This window comes from Gracilinanus agilis, chromosome 3 (assembly GCF_016433145.1).
Source record: "Gracilinanus agilis isolate LMUSP501 chromosome 3, AgileGrace, whole genome shotgun sequence".
Taxonomy (NCBI): domain Eukaryota; kingdom Metazoa; phylum Chordata; class Mammalia; order Didelphimorphia; family Didelphidae; genus Gracilinanus; species Gracilinanus agilis.
In genome coordinates, this window is record NC_058132.1 from 230,319,718 (window position 1) to 230,334,887 (window position 15,170).

The 15,170-nt window shown below is 33.6% G+C and overlaps 1 protein-coding gene across 1 annotated transcript in view; it reads left to right on the forward strand.

The window, feature by feature from the left end:
- The first annotated feature begins 1,371 nt into the window (after positions 1-1,371).
- CALCRL (calcitonin receptor like receptor) overlaps positions 1,372-15,170 on the forward strand; it is a 115,798-nt gene continuing 101,999 nt past the window's right edge. The window contains exon 1 of the mRNA XM_044669722.1: positions 1,372-1,563. The gene's annotated coding sequence lies outside the window, so the exon portion shown is untranslated. The remainder of the gene's footprint in view (positions 1,564-15,170) is intronic.

Consider the following 15,170-nt stretch of genomic DNA (forward strand, 5'->3'; position numbering starts at 1 on the left):
ACCTGCATGCTTAGTATAAAGTCATGTAAACAAAGTCTCATTTATTAAAAAAAAATTTAAAGTTCTATATCTCTTGTCTTACTTTCATTTTTTTCTGAATAATTTCATTTTAAGTTTTAGTAACTTGACATTTTAAATCTACACTTTGTTTACAGGAGCTGGTGACATAGGCATTCAAAACGTCATTTTTCGGTCGTGTCCAATTCTTCATGACCTCATCTGCAGTTTTCTTAGTAAAGATACTGGAATAGTTTGTCATTTCTTTTTCTAGCTCTTTTTACAGATGAGAAAACTGAGGCAAACAAGGGTATGTGACTTGCCTAGGGTCACACAGCTGAGGCCATATTTGAGTTTAGGAAGCCCAGCACTCTATCCACTGCACCACCTAATTGCCCTCAATTAAAACAGAGGGCTGCTACTGTTCACCACAGATTTTAGTTCCAGTCCCCCTGGCCTTCCTTCACATTTTCTCTAGCTAAAAATTTCCATGTAGGCTTGAACTGTACAGAATGTAGGCCATTTGTAGCATGCTGACACAAAGTCCGAGTCTGCCGTTACTGTATATCTTAAGTAGCTAGGGCTCTACCCCGACACCTGTGAGTACTCAGTAATTGCTGGTGGAACTGATTGATCAATTCATTTAGAGTAAACTTTTGAGAAGGAAAGACAGTATCCTGTTTGCCAACTGCCTTGCCTCTCACTTATTTAAATCTAATATCTTTTAAATGTGGCATCAACATATACTATGTTTCAAAGGGAAGGTCCCAAAGGCAGCATTTCTCTGAGTCCGTCAAGCAGGATCTGGGACATGCATGCATTATCAGAATTCCTATGGACCTGGAATCAGATTTCAGAATTAGTACAGAGGAATGCAACTCATCCATCCCATTGTTCTCTCCTGAGTAAAATCTGTGCTCCGCACTGGTGTGTTTCCTCCCCCTTCTGGTAACTCTCTAAAGTGTTGGGTGTCTCATTGTGAGTCTTCCTATCGATAGGCACCCAAACCCACGTGCCTAATTCAGCTCCTTTGAACAGATCAGCTTCATTCAAGTGACTGATGTATGTGCTTGACAAGTCCCAACAGAACACAGGGGAGATGCGAGCCAGCCAGTGTTTGCTGGTAATAATGCATTCATGACTTAGGAACTGTTTCTGCTCAGGCTGCTTCTTGCTCCTGTCTGAGAAGAAGAGAGGAGCCCAGCTTTCCTGGGGTGTGCTATTTGAGCAAGAAAGTAATCTAACACTAAATGCAGGCGGGGTCAGAGTGATGTAACAGGAAGCTCTGATGTTTCCCTTCTGCTGCTGATCACTTACAATCTGACAACACTTCCAATTCTACTCAGAACAAGCCCTCTCTCCACAGTAGAGCAGTGTAACCTCTTCCCTTAAGATCACCAGGCTCTGATAACTGGATTACACCCAGCTTGCAGGATCAAATTGCAAGTCTTTTGCTGTTCCCCCCACCTTGCCTGAGGGGGGAGAAGCTCTTCTGCAGAATCTCAGAAAAAATCAAATTGCATCTAAGACTATTTTGCAAAAAAAATTCCTCAGGAGCTGTGCTGGGTGAGTACCTATTAAAGCATGTCTAAGTGCTGTAAATGATACTGTCATTTGACTTGAGGTTGTTTCGTAGGCTTTATTAATGACATTGGGAGAAGTTGCAAACATTCTCCTTTATTCGTGTATGCTAGATGGGTTGGAGTGCAGAGTAAAAAGTAGAAATCTTGTTAACTACTAAATACTACTCTGATTTAGACTGGTATTCCAGATTTGTTGGGAAACAAAAAAGTTCAAGTTGAATGACTTTAAAGGAGCTCTTGGGGGAACAGATAATCAAAACTGGCTATGGGGGTATGCTGTACTTTCTTATAGACCTAATATTAAACAAGTTTTATTCTTGCCAGCTGGAAAACATTACAGCAATTGTTTCAGAAAAAGGTCTCTAAACTCTCTCAGTACAAATGGGACTGTTAGGGAAGAGGAAGAAGAATAAATGAAAAACTTCACCAGCTCTCCACTCCTGAGGTTTCCTAGTCTCACTGGCACTATTATTGAACAGGCAATTGAGGGTAAAAGCATTAGGTTTCTATTAACCACCCTTGGGTTCTTAGTTGTAGTTCACCTCAATTCTCACATCTCTTCTTGATCAATTGTAATGTCATTTTCATTTTTGTGTGTTTTCAAACTATCCCTTCACAAAACCCCAAGTATTTACATTAGAGTGGATTATGGAGTGAGATTCTAGATGGAAAGACACTATTTGAAGACTGGAAAAGTAGACATGTACATTTTAACTGTTAATGCCACTTCATTAAAGGACACAGCATTTCCTCCTATTGTGCTACTTATAGTCTGCTGACTTAATTATTTTTCTGTAAATGTGTTTTTAAAGGGAGCTGAGGGAATTGGAGGCATGGGGATATCTAGAGAAACAATATAGAAGTATAAAAAGGGAAGGACACCATGAATCATTAAGCATTTAAGTACATAGAGAATAACTACTAGATTTATATTCCTTGTTGGTTGTGGTAAAATTCTCTTTTGAGAAAATGATAGGAAAAAATAAAAAATAAATAAACCTTCTGACAAGACACTGTCCTAATCGATTAAACAATTCAATACCTACCCATATAATTTGTAGGTACAGAGAATCGATAGACTGTTAAATACAATTATTTTGAGGTGGTTGATATCAAGGTTGTGCTCGATTGATGTTGAAGATGCCCCCTCCCTTTGTTTTGGTCAAGATGGGTTTTGATTTTAATGAAATTATGTCTTTTTTTTTTTTTAAATCGCTTGCATTATGGGCATCCTGGACTTAAACACCCATAACTTAGCATATAGTTAGGAACTACTTTCTCATTTAGTATAACTCCCTGACAGTCTTGCCCTCAATATTCAATACCTCAGAAGCTTCTAAATAACTTTTCACGAGAGTACATCAAGATGATTCTCTTAATCTTAATTTACACATTAGTTATACTTAATTCTTTAACCATTAGAGTTACATCAATATAGAAATATCAGGATAGGGAGACTCTTGGTTACTTTTGAAAGGAGCCATTGGAAGCCTGGCATGGGTATTAAGAAGAGCATAGTTGAACTTATATCTATATTAGTATCGGTTGTGCTTAGAATAAATGTTAATATAACTTTATTTATAATGGGATTTAAAGATTATAGCTTTCTCTTTAGGAAGCTGTGTTGAATCAATCATTTCACATTATAACATTAAAGAGTGAAGACATGGACCAAAGTGTGCCAAATATCTAGTTAATTTTTGGGGGGGAGATATTTATCGAACATATCGAACTAAGTATTTCTAAATTGAAATGGCTTATAAATTTGACCTCCAAAAAAAACAATAAAAAGAATCAGACAGTACTGATCTTTTAGAATTAAAGACTCAAGCAAGAGTTAAAATAACTTGGAATACACACATACATACACACACACAAACATACACACTCTTAAATGTTTTCTTTAAAAAACAGTAGCTTTCATGATTACATCAAAGACTGTGGTCCTGAGATAATTATTAAACTTTCTCAAATATTTTTTTCCTCTTGCTGTCCTTTATTGAGAGTCAAATCATGTGTCTCTATACCAGGTTTATGTATGTGCAAAGAAATGTGAAATTAAGGCAAAGCAATGATATGGATGGTTTAAGCCAATGTACACTTCCCCTAAAACATTTAAATTACTAATAAAAATATGCTGAACGATTTTGCTTTCATTTTCCAGTATATGTCTTCTCTGGTGAAAATACTTTAATTTCTTTATTCTATTTCTCATCTGTACTCTCATGTTAAGAAGTAGTAATACTAGCTAAAATGAATAAGATGAAAGTCAAATAAATTTGTACCTATTTAATAACTCAAATGAATTTTGGAGTGACAGAAAATGATATAAAATTGAATAGTAAACATTTGAACTGCCATTAATTATTTTGAAATAAAACCCTTTGTTTGACTAGCCAGATTTCTGGCCCAAATATGGCCACCTTTACACCATAGTTACTTTGTAGTTTTCCCAATAGATTATTCCTGAGTTTTATTAAAGTATATATATTGAAGTATATATAGAGGATTATCATAGTTCTAAATAATTGTTCACTATTTTATAATATATTCATTTGAGTGAATTTATTTAATGTCAAATTTTTAAGAGTTGCATCATTATTTTCAAGATGAATTAGAAAGGCTTTGCAGTGAAAACTAAAAATCTATATTTAAGAAACATATCCCATATTGCTGCCACATTATTTACTAAAGAATTCCCTAACCATATTTAAAATAAAAAACAAAAATTTCACTGGAGTGTCCATTGGATTTACTATTTTGCTAAAAAAAAAGTCAAGGATAAAGACTTAAAGTTTGGCCATCATTCAGTCTTTAAGAATGTTCTTAGGACTTATTTGGAAACTTTCCAAAAGTAACTTTGAAGGAAACAAAGTGGCATAAGCAATAAACTAAATGACCGATTCTAATTCAGTGTTTATTAGTTAATTCATTTTTGTAAACTAATTTGCTTCCTGGGGAATGTAATGAGCACTGTGTCAATCTTATAGAAAGTAAATGCAATTTTAGTAGCTTGGGACAGAATTGGTCATTCTTGCAGAAAGAATGTCATTAATACCTTTTCGAATATTAGCTAACAAAGGCATGTCTATAGCCTGTTAATGTGTTCAAAATCTTGAATTTCATTTTTCACAATATGTACAGGATCTTATCAAAATTCTTAAGCTTAAAAAAAGTCTGATTACCTAGGAAATTGTTTTGAGTAAATGCATTTTGAAGAGATTTGCAGGCATTAGCCTTATCCTTTATCTAATCTTTGTTTAGGAGACCAAGAAACTCCCTACCAGTTAAGATAAACTATTCCATTACAAGCTGGTGTGAAAACTTCTCTTAGCAAAGGTGGTAGAGCTTTCCCATACTGTTATTATATAAGCAGAAGCAAACTTTAAGTGAAATTAAAAAGTGAAGAATCTGTGCAGTAAAATAAACTTTCTCTCATCTGGTATTACTCTCCTTAGACTACCTAGAATGTTTCTGTTTTCCCAGAAAAGTTGTCATTGCTACTTTATGTCCTTTATATGTCATGCCACACAGAAATCCCTCTTCTTTAGTGTTGTCTTCTTGGGCTAATATCTAAAATTATTCTACCGAGGTTAGAAAGGGGGGGAAAACACCTGAAATAGGTCATATCTATTCACATATGGCCCTGAAGTTTAGTAAAAAAAATTATCCACATAATTAATTCGAGAACACAATCTATGTCTATAATCAGCCCTATCAACTCTTTTATTAATGGTAATATTTATTGTATTTGTATTTGTTTGCCTTTCTGTTTTTGAGTATGTGTGGAATAATGGGGTGTGTGTGTGTGTGTGTGTGTGTGTGTGTGTGTGTTTTTAATTATTATTTAGGAAAGTAATAGAAATTATTTAACAGTAGCATCTGGTGTGAAAAAACTAAAATGGTCTTTTAGGTTGTAGAATATTATATTCTCATCAATTATATAAACCTACCTTGCAAATCTAAGAAGCTGGACATAATAAGAAAACAATTTTGTCTACCACAACTATGATATCAAACACATATTGATATAGATCTATATAGATGTATATGGATCTCTATCTATAGTCCATATAGAAATCTTTATCTATAGATTTTATCTCTATAAAAACAGATTCATATCTCTAGATGGTTTAAATCTATGATATAGAAGTACACCATACATCCAAAGTTTTATCTGTTTGTGCTGTTAGAATGGTAAAAGCTTTTGCTTTTAAGCTCAATCAGTTTACATTTATTAATTAGTCTGTATTTGTGCAAAACTCTTAAGATTTTTAAGGAATCTAGCAAATATTAGCCTTTTGTAAAATTGGGGAAGCGATGATAGTTATAAACAAAAAGTATTTACTTTTAATTACTTTAAAGAAAATATTTTTATAATGCTGTTTGAAATGTAGGTAATATTATGGTTACTAGTATTCTGTCTTTATAATGGATTTTAAATATCTTTTTAAAATGTTTTCTTGTACATTTTAAAATCTTAAGTGAGTTTATTAGAGAGGAAAGGTTTTTTTTAAAAAATTAAGATAGAAGTCCCACAGAGAAAATCTATCCCACTAAAATCGTTTTGACCAATATATTATATATCATATTTTAAAAGTAGAAAGACTTGGCATATACATGTTTGTGATTAATTGCAAATTTTAAAGGATATCACCATAGTTTGTGCATTGCTACTAGGCCAAAAATAAAAATGAAATTTTAAATATTAAGTGTATGGTCAAAGTCAATTAATAAGAAAATTCAATTAACATCATGCTGGAGTTTTAAGTACCCTTCAAAATGCTTTAGCACAAGCCATGCAATCTACTCAGAAAGCTACAAAATGAGCCAAAATTGTTGTCTAGGTAAAATCTTGCTCAGTTAATTTAGGACTCATCCATGTTCTTCAAGAAAATGTACCTAATAACATGAACAATATTCCAGTATCCATTTGGGTGGGGGGAATATAATGTGGTAATTGTGTTTTATATGAGCCGGTATTTATCCATCTATTTTGATTTACTGGGTGGCACTTATGGAAAGGGAATACCTAATGGCCAATATTTCGCACATTTCTACAAGCCCAAGAGAAGTGGTTTCAGAAAAGGTATATATACAAGGCTAATCTTAGGCCTGTGGAACAGAGAATCAGAAGGAATTATAAACGGTGTGTCATTGCTTTAGTGCATGACATTGGTGTTCTAAGAAGCAGAACCAGAAAATGTAGTTCCCCAAAATACATAAATTATTCTCTGCTTATACACTTGAACAATGAACATGCATGTCTTTGCCTCTGTCTTTATCATTTAAGTGGAAACTAAATCCTGGAGATAATCAAATGGTTAATTCACATATTCCACAAAGAAATAAAAGGTTCAATTGCTTATTTAAGGCTGAATCTTCATTAATTATTTAAGGCGTAAAATTGAAACAGCAATTCAGATAATTATGTCCCCAAGTAAGATACAAGTTCTCTCAACTGGAAATACTGGCTTTTAATATTTTCTATATAAATTATCTTTTAATGAGAAGCAAATGCGGTCCTTTTGCTAGCAGAGATCTTCCCTTTGTATCTCTTAGTCCCTAGCACAGTGCCTTACACAAGGTAGGTACTCATTAAAGTGCTCCTTAGATTCTAGCTGGATTAGAGGGTAACACCCTCCATCATCAATTCTTCTAAAACCTTTCTTAATAATTTTATAACAAGTAGAATTCCCATCTTTTTCTTACTCATCCCAGTGTACTTCTATAATTAAAAGAAACATCACAATAGACATTCAGCATGAGAAGTGGGGAATTGATAAAGAAAGTTAAGAATTAGCCAGTCCTCTAAAAATGGAAGAACAATTCTTATTGAAGGTGAAGAGACTTTTAAAAATGCTGCCTAGATACCATGTCTACGACCCATGTCAAAAATCTATTGAGAATGCATTGGGAGGAACTTTATCATTTTAAGTAATACAGTAAAAATCATAGCCCTTTAAGCATTTTTTTAAAAAGATAGCACAATATTATTTCTGACTTTTTTCTTTTAATCTAGGAAATTATGACATTGATAGCTTTACCAAGTTACTTTTTCATAATTTTATTTATCTTGCCATTTCTTAGGGCAGAGTTGCTGTTAGGGTGATTCTCAGAGGTACAAACAACTGACTTAGAGCGGTTCTTTTGGAATTGATGCTGACCAGAGCATTCCCTTCTTCAGTGACACTTGTTCATGTTTCTTTGTTAATCCTCCATGGGTGGTGGTGGGGGGTGGTGGTAGTGTGCTTCGGGCTTTGGTCTAAATCTCTTGGCATTTCCTGGAGCTCACTAAAGCACATGAGAGGTTCATCAACCATTCCCATGATTCTGAGGCAATTTTAGCTAGGAAAATTGACAAGTTTCATACCTTAACCAAATTTTAGCCTACTTGCTAGCTTTGCAAATATTTAAGAGAGTTAAGTTTCCCCCTCTCAATTTTACAAAAATAGTCAAAAATCCCTCCCAAATCCTTCATGCTATTCTTTTGAATCTATAACTTTTCTAACTGCAATGATGTGTAAAATGTTTATCTTCATCAGGCAAGTTTGTTTGAAAGCATAAATTTGCGTGAAATTGTAAATGAAAAACCTGAATGAACTGCATGGAACATGGCAAGTATAGCTTTTCAATCCTTTGAAAAAAGTTAAAAGGAAATTCCCTAGGTGTGTAACATAACTAGAAAAATCAAGTGTGATGAAAGCCAAAATATTTTATTTAGTGTGAATATAAAAAGGGACGCAATGTGACACAAGTTTATAAAGGATATTGGAGTTTTACAGCAGGGCAAACCCTTGTTTAATGACAGATTGTTAACACCTACTTTGAGCTATATGAGTAAGTGATATTTTGAAGTGTATTTTCTTTCCAAGAGTAAGTATTAGAGATAATATGCTTGGAAGGAGACCACTTCTATAAAAGCATTTAGATATTAGGTTAGTATATCACAATAAAGTTATGAGATTGAGATAACTGTAATAAATAAGATAAAATTTGTTTTTAAAGAAAGAAGAACGTTCTGCCTTGTATGAGCTGCCTTATTTGGAGAAGCAGTGATGCAATTGACTATAAATATTTGACTGCAGAAGGTTAACATTTTTAAAGGAACTGAAATAATCACAAAGCACAAAGGACAAATCACACATCATATATATATATGCATATATATATATAATTCCAGTTTTTATTCTGATTCTTTTTTACATATCACTAAAGAACCTGAGTGTGGAAAATGCAGTAATATGTTTTGAAAGTCCTATTACAGAAAAAAGAAATGTGGTCACATGTGTAATATGCATGTGTGGGTCTGGGTATTCATGTACATACAGTTTAGAAAAAAGACAAATAAAGCTGTTGGGTGGAAAACTAAGACTGCAATAGAACCAGGGGAAAACTGGATGACTGAAAGCACTTGGGAGGTGTCATAATACAGTACTCAGATTTCATTATTTTTAGATGTTAGAATATAGCTTGTTGTTGTAATGTGAGAGTATTTTCCTAGGAACTTAAAACATCCTTGTCAAGATGAGTGAATGGTGATGCAGGTGATGAATATTTGGAAATTGAGGGCTTTAAATTTTAATGGATTGTCTTACTTGCTGATTTTGTTATTTATATCCCATAAGAATAACTAGGATACTTCAGTAATAGTATAAAATAGTTGTTTTTTTTTAGATGAAGGACCTTGGTTCCAGTACTAGTATTTACTAACTATACAAACCTAAGATAATTACTTTGACATTTGGGGGACTTACTTTCCTCATCTGTAATCAAGAGAGTTTAGCTAGGTATTTTCAGAGTTCCTTTCCAGGGTCTAAACTAGTATAATTAGAATCAATATAGAATCCCTTTGATTTCTCTTCAATAAGAAAAAATAATCTCCAAAGCTCTCCCTTACAGGATCAATTTTCCAATAGTTTTATTCTCTTGGTTTTTCTAAATATCCTTTGGATGAGTTTCTCAAAATCATTTTAGACAATTGAATTCTTAGGATTTTTACCTACCTTAAAGAGTGGTTGTAAGGGTCAAATGAGATAACTTTTGTATAGTACTTTGTTAAACATAAATAAAAGTGCTATGTAAATATTACCTAGCTAGTCAGTGGGACCTGATTTAATTTGTCTTGTGCCTCTAACAGCATTGAGAAAGACCTTAGTCTACTATAATATATAAAGGTGTACTACTCAACTCACATGCATAGTACATATCTCAACATATCAAAATATAATCCTAACTTTTTTCACAATAGCACCACATTTCTTTTGTATACATTATTCAAATAATCTTTTCTATGTTTGTGCCCAGCCAACTTGTTCACATTCACCTATTCTATTGTATTAAGGTGTTGTTGGGGAGATCTATGTATATCAAATTGAATTACCTTCTAAGGTCATTCATCAAATCCATTGAAATTATTTTGAATTGTATTTCTTTTTTTTTTTTTTAATAAACCCCTACCTTCCATCATAGAATCAATATGGTGTATTGGTTCCAAGACAGAAGAGTGATAAGGGCTAGGCAATGGGATAACACAGCTAGGAACTGTCTGACATTGATTTGAACCCAGGACCTCCTTTTTCTAATCCTGGCTCTCAGTCCAATGAGCCATCTAGCTGCCCTCTTGAATTGTATTTCTCTCTTCACAGGGTTCTGTGTATGTGACCCAGGAAGCTAGCCACAATCCTGACCACAACTCTGTGAAGTAAATAGGAATTAAAGGTAGCAGCCGTACCAGCATCATTTTAGGGGAAATGGAGACTAACAAGGGTTAAGTAATTTGCACAAGTGAGGACAAGTGAGGGAGGTTGGATTTGAACATATTTTCCTTGCTCCTAATTTAGTACTTTTGTGCTTCACTTGACCCTCTGCTCTACCTGGCTAGGCTCTTTCTCAATGCTGTTAGAGGTACAAGACTAAGTCAGGTCCCACTGAACAGCCAGCTGGTTTTTACATAGTACTTTTATTCATGGTTAACAAAGAACTGTGCAAAAGTTATCTCTTGATTCTCACAATCACTCTATAAGGTAGGTGCTATTGTTATCCTCATTTTATACATAGTGCAACTAACAATAAAAGAGCTTAAGTGTCTTGCCCAAAGTTGCATAGCTAGTGTCTGAGGCATGTTTTGGACTTCAGGCTTCCTTATTCCAAGTCCATCACTGTCTACTACATCACGGAGACACCTTATGTATGACTTTGCCAAAATAAAATTTTGAATTGCATTCTTCAAACCTTTTTGAGTTTATTCTTCTCTGAAAATCAATCTGAGGCAAAGCAATTGTTTAGCTTCCTTTGTAGATTTTCTTTAAAATATTGATGGGAGATTCAAATTGTTTTTGAAATAAGGATCTGGGATTACTTGTAGATCTTTAATTATCTATCTATCTATTTTTTTATCTGTCTATTCTTTCCCCCATTTCTTTGCATTATGGAACATTAGTTTGCCTTAATTTGGGATACAGATGTCTCTATGAAGTAGACATCTGAAGAAGTAATATGAAGATCTATATATAAAGAAAAAATTAGTTCTAAGGAAAAAATACTTGCAATGCTATAACCATTGCATTACTCCTAGACTAGATTTTCATCTCTTCTCTGTCATATTTTTAAAAGTTATGTACCTTAATATATTTATATTTCTGAAATACTTTATTTTACATATAAGTATTATAAATATATTAGAAAATTTATATTCTTTCAATATTAGATTCATTATTTTGGTCTCAGTAAATTCCAAGAAATGATTTTTTAAAACAAAGTAAGTTTAAAGTTGCTCTGTATTTTAACATGGATTATAGAAGCCTTCCCCCACATAAGAGAACAATAGCTTAAATTGGCAGGGAATATTTGTTGAAACTGGCAGACTTGCCAACTCTTTCCTCCCTACAAAAACTTTAAGTCCATTCTTATTGCCTTTCTGGACAAGACTACTAAAGGGTCTACAGATATAAAAAGAAAGTGTTCATGATTTATGAAAGTTAGTAAGCCAATTAAAAAACATTTGCACTATAATACAAATTTATCATTAGAACCAAACTCTATGTGATGAGTTACATTTTTGCCTCATGATTTACCCAGTTGCTCAGAATACATTTATTAAAGATTATAGGATTTTTAAAGGAGTGTGGGGATATTGCCTTAATATAGAATTAGACTGATTATCAACTATTAATGGCATTTTCCACAATCATATAATTTAAAATGACATTTGTCCACTAACATGAGAAAGAAGTTTAAGTAGAAAAATGAGCAAAATTTCTTTTTAAATGAAGAATTCATTCATGGATCTCATGACAATTTATTGGCTGCTTTCAGTCACAATAACTCATTAAATGCAAGTTCCCTTTTCTCCCTAAGTAACTTTTTAAAAAACTCTTACCTTTTTTCAGTTCCAAGGCCGAAGATTAGTAAGGGCTAGGCAATTGGGCTTAACTGACCTGCCTAAAGTGACAGAACAAGGAAGTGTTTGAGGCCAGATTTGAAACAAGGACTCCCCATATCCAGGGCTGGCTCTCTATTCACTGAGCCACCACTAATTAAAATCATAATATAGAGGAAAGGGAAAAGGAAGTTATGGAGATAGAAATCAATAAACTTAACTTCTATTTTAGGTGTTGCCAATAATAAGCCTGTGAAGTCTTGGATAAGTCATTTTACCTTCTGGGGCTTGGTTCTCTCATCTGTAAAATGAGAGGGTTGGTGAGGCATCATGATACAATAAAGAGAACTAGTCTTAGAGACAGGAGTATCCAGGTTCAAGTCCCCCTTCTGACACATATTGACTATATGACCTTAAGCATGACAGTTAATCAGTTAATCTCTTATTTCTCTAGTCCACTTTTTAAATAAGACTATAAATTATTGAGAATATGTGAATTTCTGTAGGTAGAGTGCTTCTTCACTAGACACTCTCCGTACCAATAACATCACAGATTTAGTAAAAAATATGTAGTCAGAAAAGATTATTTTTAACATCTTTTCCAGCTTTAATATTCTACAAACCTCTCTACTGAAAGCATTCTTTATATTGGAGATCTCTTTTATTTATGAGTCTTTTATCTTTAAAAATAGAACACATTCTATCTTATTAAGAAATAACCTCCTTCTTAGACCTGAGATATATGAGTATTTTTTTCTTTCTTAAAGTGAAGTGCTAAAGTAGAAAACTTGTCCTTATATCATCCTTAAACTCAAAATATGGCCATAATATTTAAAAAGAGGAAGTAGAAAGAGGAAGCAGGTAAAACTGTTGTATGCTCTATTAAAGGAGCTACCATATCTTTTTTCCCCTAATATAAATGAAAAAATTATAATCATGAGCAACAAATGTATTTGGGTAAAATAGTCAATAACTTGTCCAAAATAAACAGTGTCCAATATAAAGTATTCACATGCCCTCCTCTATCCATTTTCCTTCCTTACTTATAACCTTCTTTCACCCCAAATTTTCTGGCTTCTATCAAAATGGAAAATTACCAAAAGTCATGCACTGTAAATAAAACTATTATTATATGAACTTAAATTATATAAATAATAAATCCCTTAAAAGGGCATCTTAACATTTAAATTATTTTTTCCCAAAATACATGGTAGCGCTTAGTCTATATTTAAATTATTTTTGGCATGTTGATACTTGAAAAACAGTACCACTCAAATTGGCTTCATAAAAGACTTAATGTGGCTTCTCCAAGGAACCTAGCTTAGAAACACTGATACTTTGTAGTTTATTCTACCTGTCTTTGAAAAAATGAAAGATAGGCATATTCCAATTCTGGAATAGTTGGGAAATGGGTAAAAGACAGTACTTTTGGAAATGCTTCCAACAAAATTGATAAATCAGATTTTTCCCAAAGTAGTTGACATAAGTATTTCATGTTTGAGAATGACTATGTTTTAAAAACAAGATGCAATTGCAATACAAGAAATTTCCAGTATTCTTTAGAAAGAAAACCACTGGGGGAGCTAGATGGCTTAGTAGATACAGTTCCAGTTGTGGATTCGGGAGGATCTGGGTTCATATAGGACCTCAAACACTTCTTAACTGTGTGACTCTAGGTGAGTCACTTAACTCCTCTTGCATAGGCCTTACCACTCTTATGCCTTAGAATCAATACTTGCTATAAGTGAGAATGTAAAGAAGAGAGACAGAGAGAGACAGAGACACAGAGAGACAGAGAGACACAGAGAGACACAGAGAGAGACAGAGAGAGGAAGAAGGAAGGAAGGAAGGAAGGAAGGAAGGAAGGAAGGAAGGAAAAAGGAAGGAAGGAAGGAAGATGGAAGAAAGAGAGAGAGAAAGAAAGGAAGGAAGAAAGAAAGAAAGAAAGAGAAAGATGGAAAGAAAGAAAGAAAAAGAAAAAAAGAAAAAAGAAAGGAAAAGGAAAAACAACCATTTAGATCTGGTTAATAGTTTCTAGAGGGGAAGTAAGTGGTACCTTTTATATATTATGTTTGATTGTCATAACTTATTACCTGAAGCTGCAAATCCAAAATCAGGAGGCATAATTCTTAATCATCTATAGATGACAATGCACATATTACTTTTCAATCTATTTGTTGCTATCATTACTAACAGAGCTAATAACATTTAAAATTCCATTGCTTGGCTTGACTACACATTATATTATATAATATTAGCTTTCTATCTGAGTAAAATTATAAATAATGTTTCATCATTGGGAAGATTCATGTTTTCTGCTTTCCTAACTTTATAATCTTAATACAGAAGGAAAGATGAATTTTAAAACTTTAATAAATGTTTTGATAAGGAAGACATAAATTATTATATTTTAGGAATTGAGAGAGTTTAACATCAAGAGCACAAACATTTAACAGTATTGATTTACCAAGAGCTAGATGGAATTCTCTTTCCTAACCAGCTCAGACCTAAAGAAATATGAGGATCAAAATTCCATTCAGACTGCTGCAATTGTTTGTAAAAAGAAAATACACATACAATCCCATGTAGTATTGTATATCTTACTCCAAATTTATGTTTTATGTTCACTGAGGCAAGAACCAAGGCCCAGTGGTTCCATGTGATTTAGCATGCTTTCTTCCTTGGGTGTTGTAGCATTGCAATCATCAAGTCTTTTATGGCAGTATCTAATCTTGTGTATGTAGTCAATCAATCATCAAGCACATACCAAACACTATGTTTTAGGTACTGTGCTAATAACGGAGGATGCACCATAAGCAAAAATAAAGATGCTCTCAGCTGTCAAGAAGCTTACATGTTAATGGGAGAAGAATACATAAAAGGGAGCTGAATAACTGAGGGGAAGTTTCCATGGTGGCAGTCTAGAGAGTAAGAAGCAGAGTCTGGAGAGGAAGGAAGGAAGGCTGGGCTTAGCCCCTCCTCCAAATAAAGCTTCCAGGAGGAACTTACCAATATGGGAGTTACATGGACAGAGGATTGTGCTAGGGTGGGAAGGCTAAAAGTGGTGAGGGGAAGTTCCATTGTTTTAAGGCCAGCAACAACATGATGGTGAAATCTGGTGCTTTGTAATCAGAACCAAGAGAGGAGTTTTTAGAGGCCATGGCAATATAATAATAATAATAATAATAATAATAATAACCACAATACCT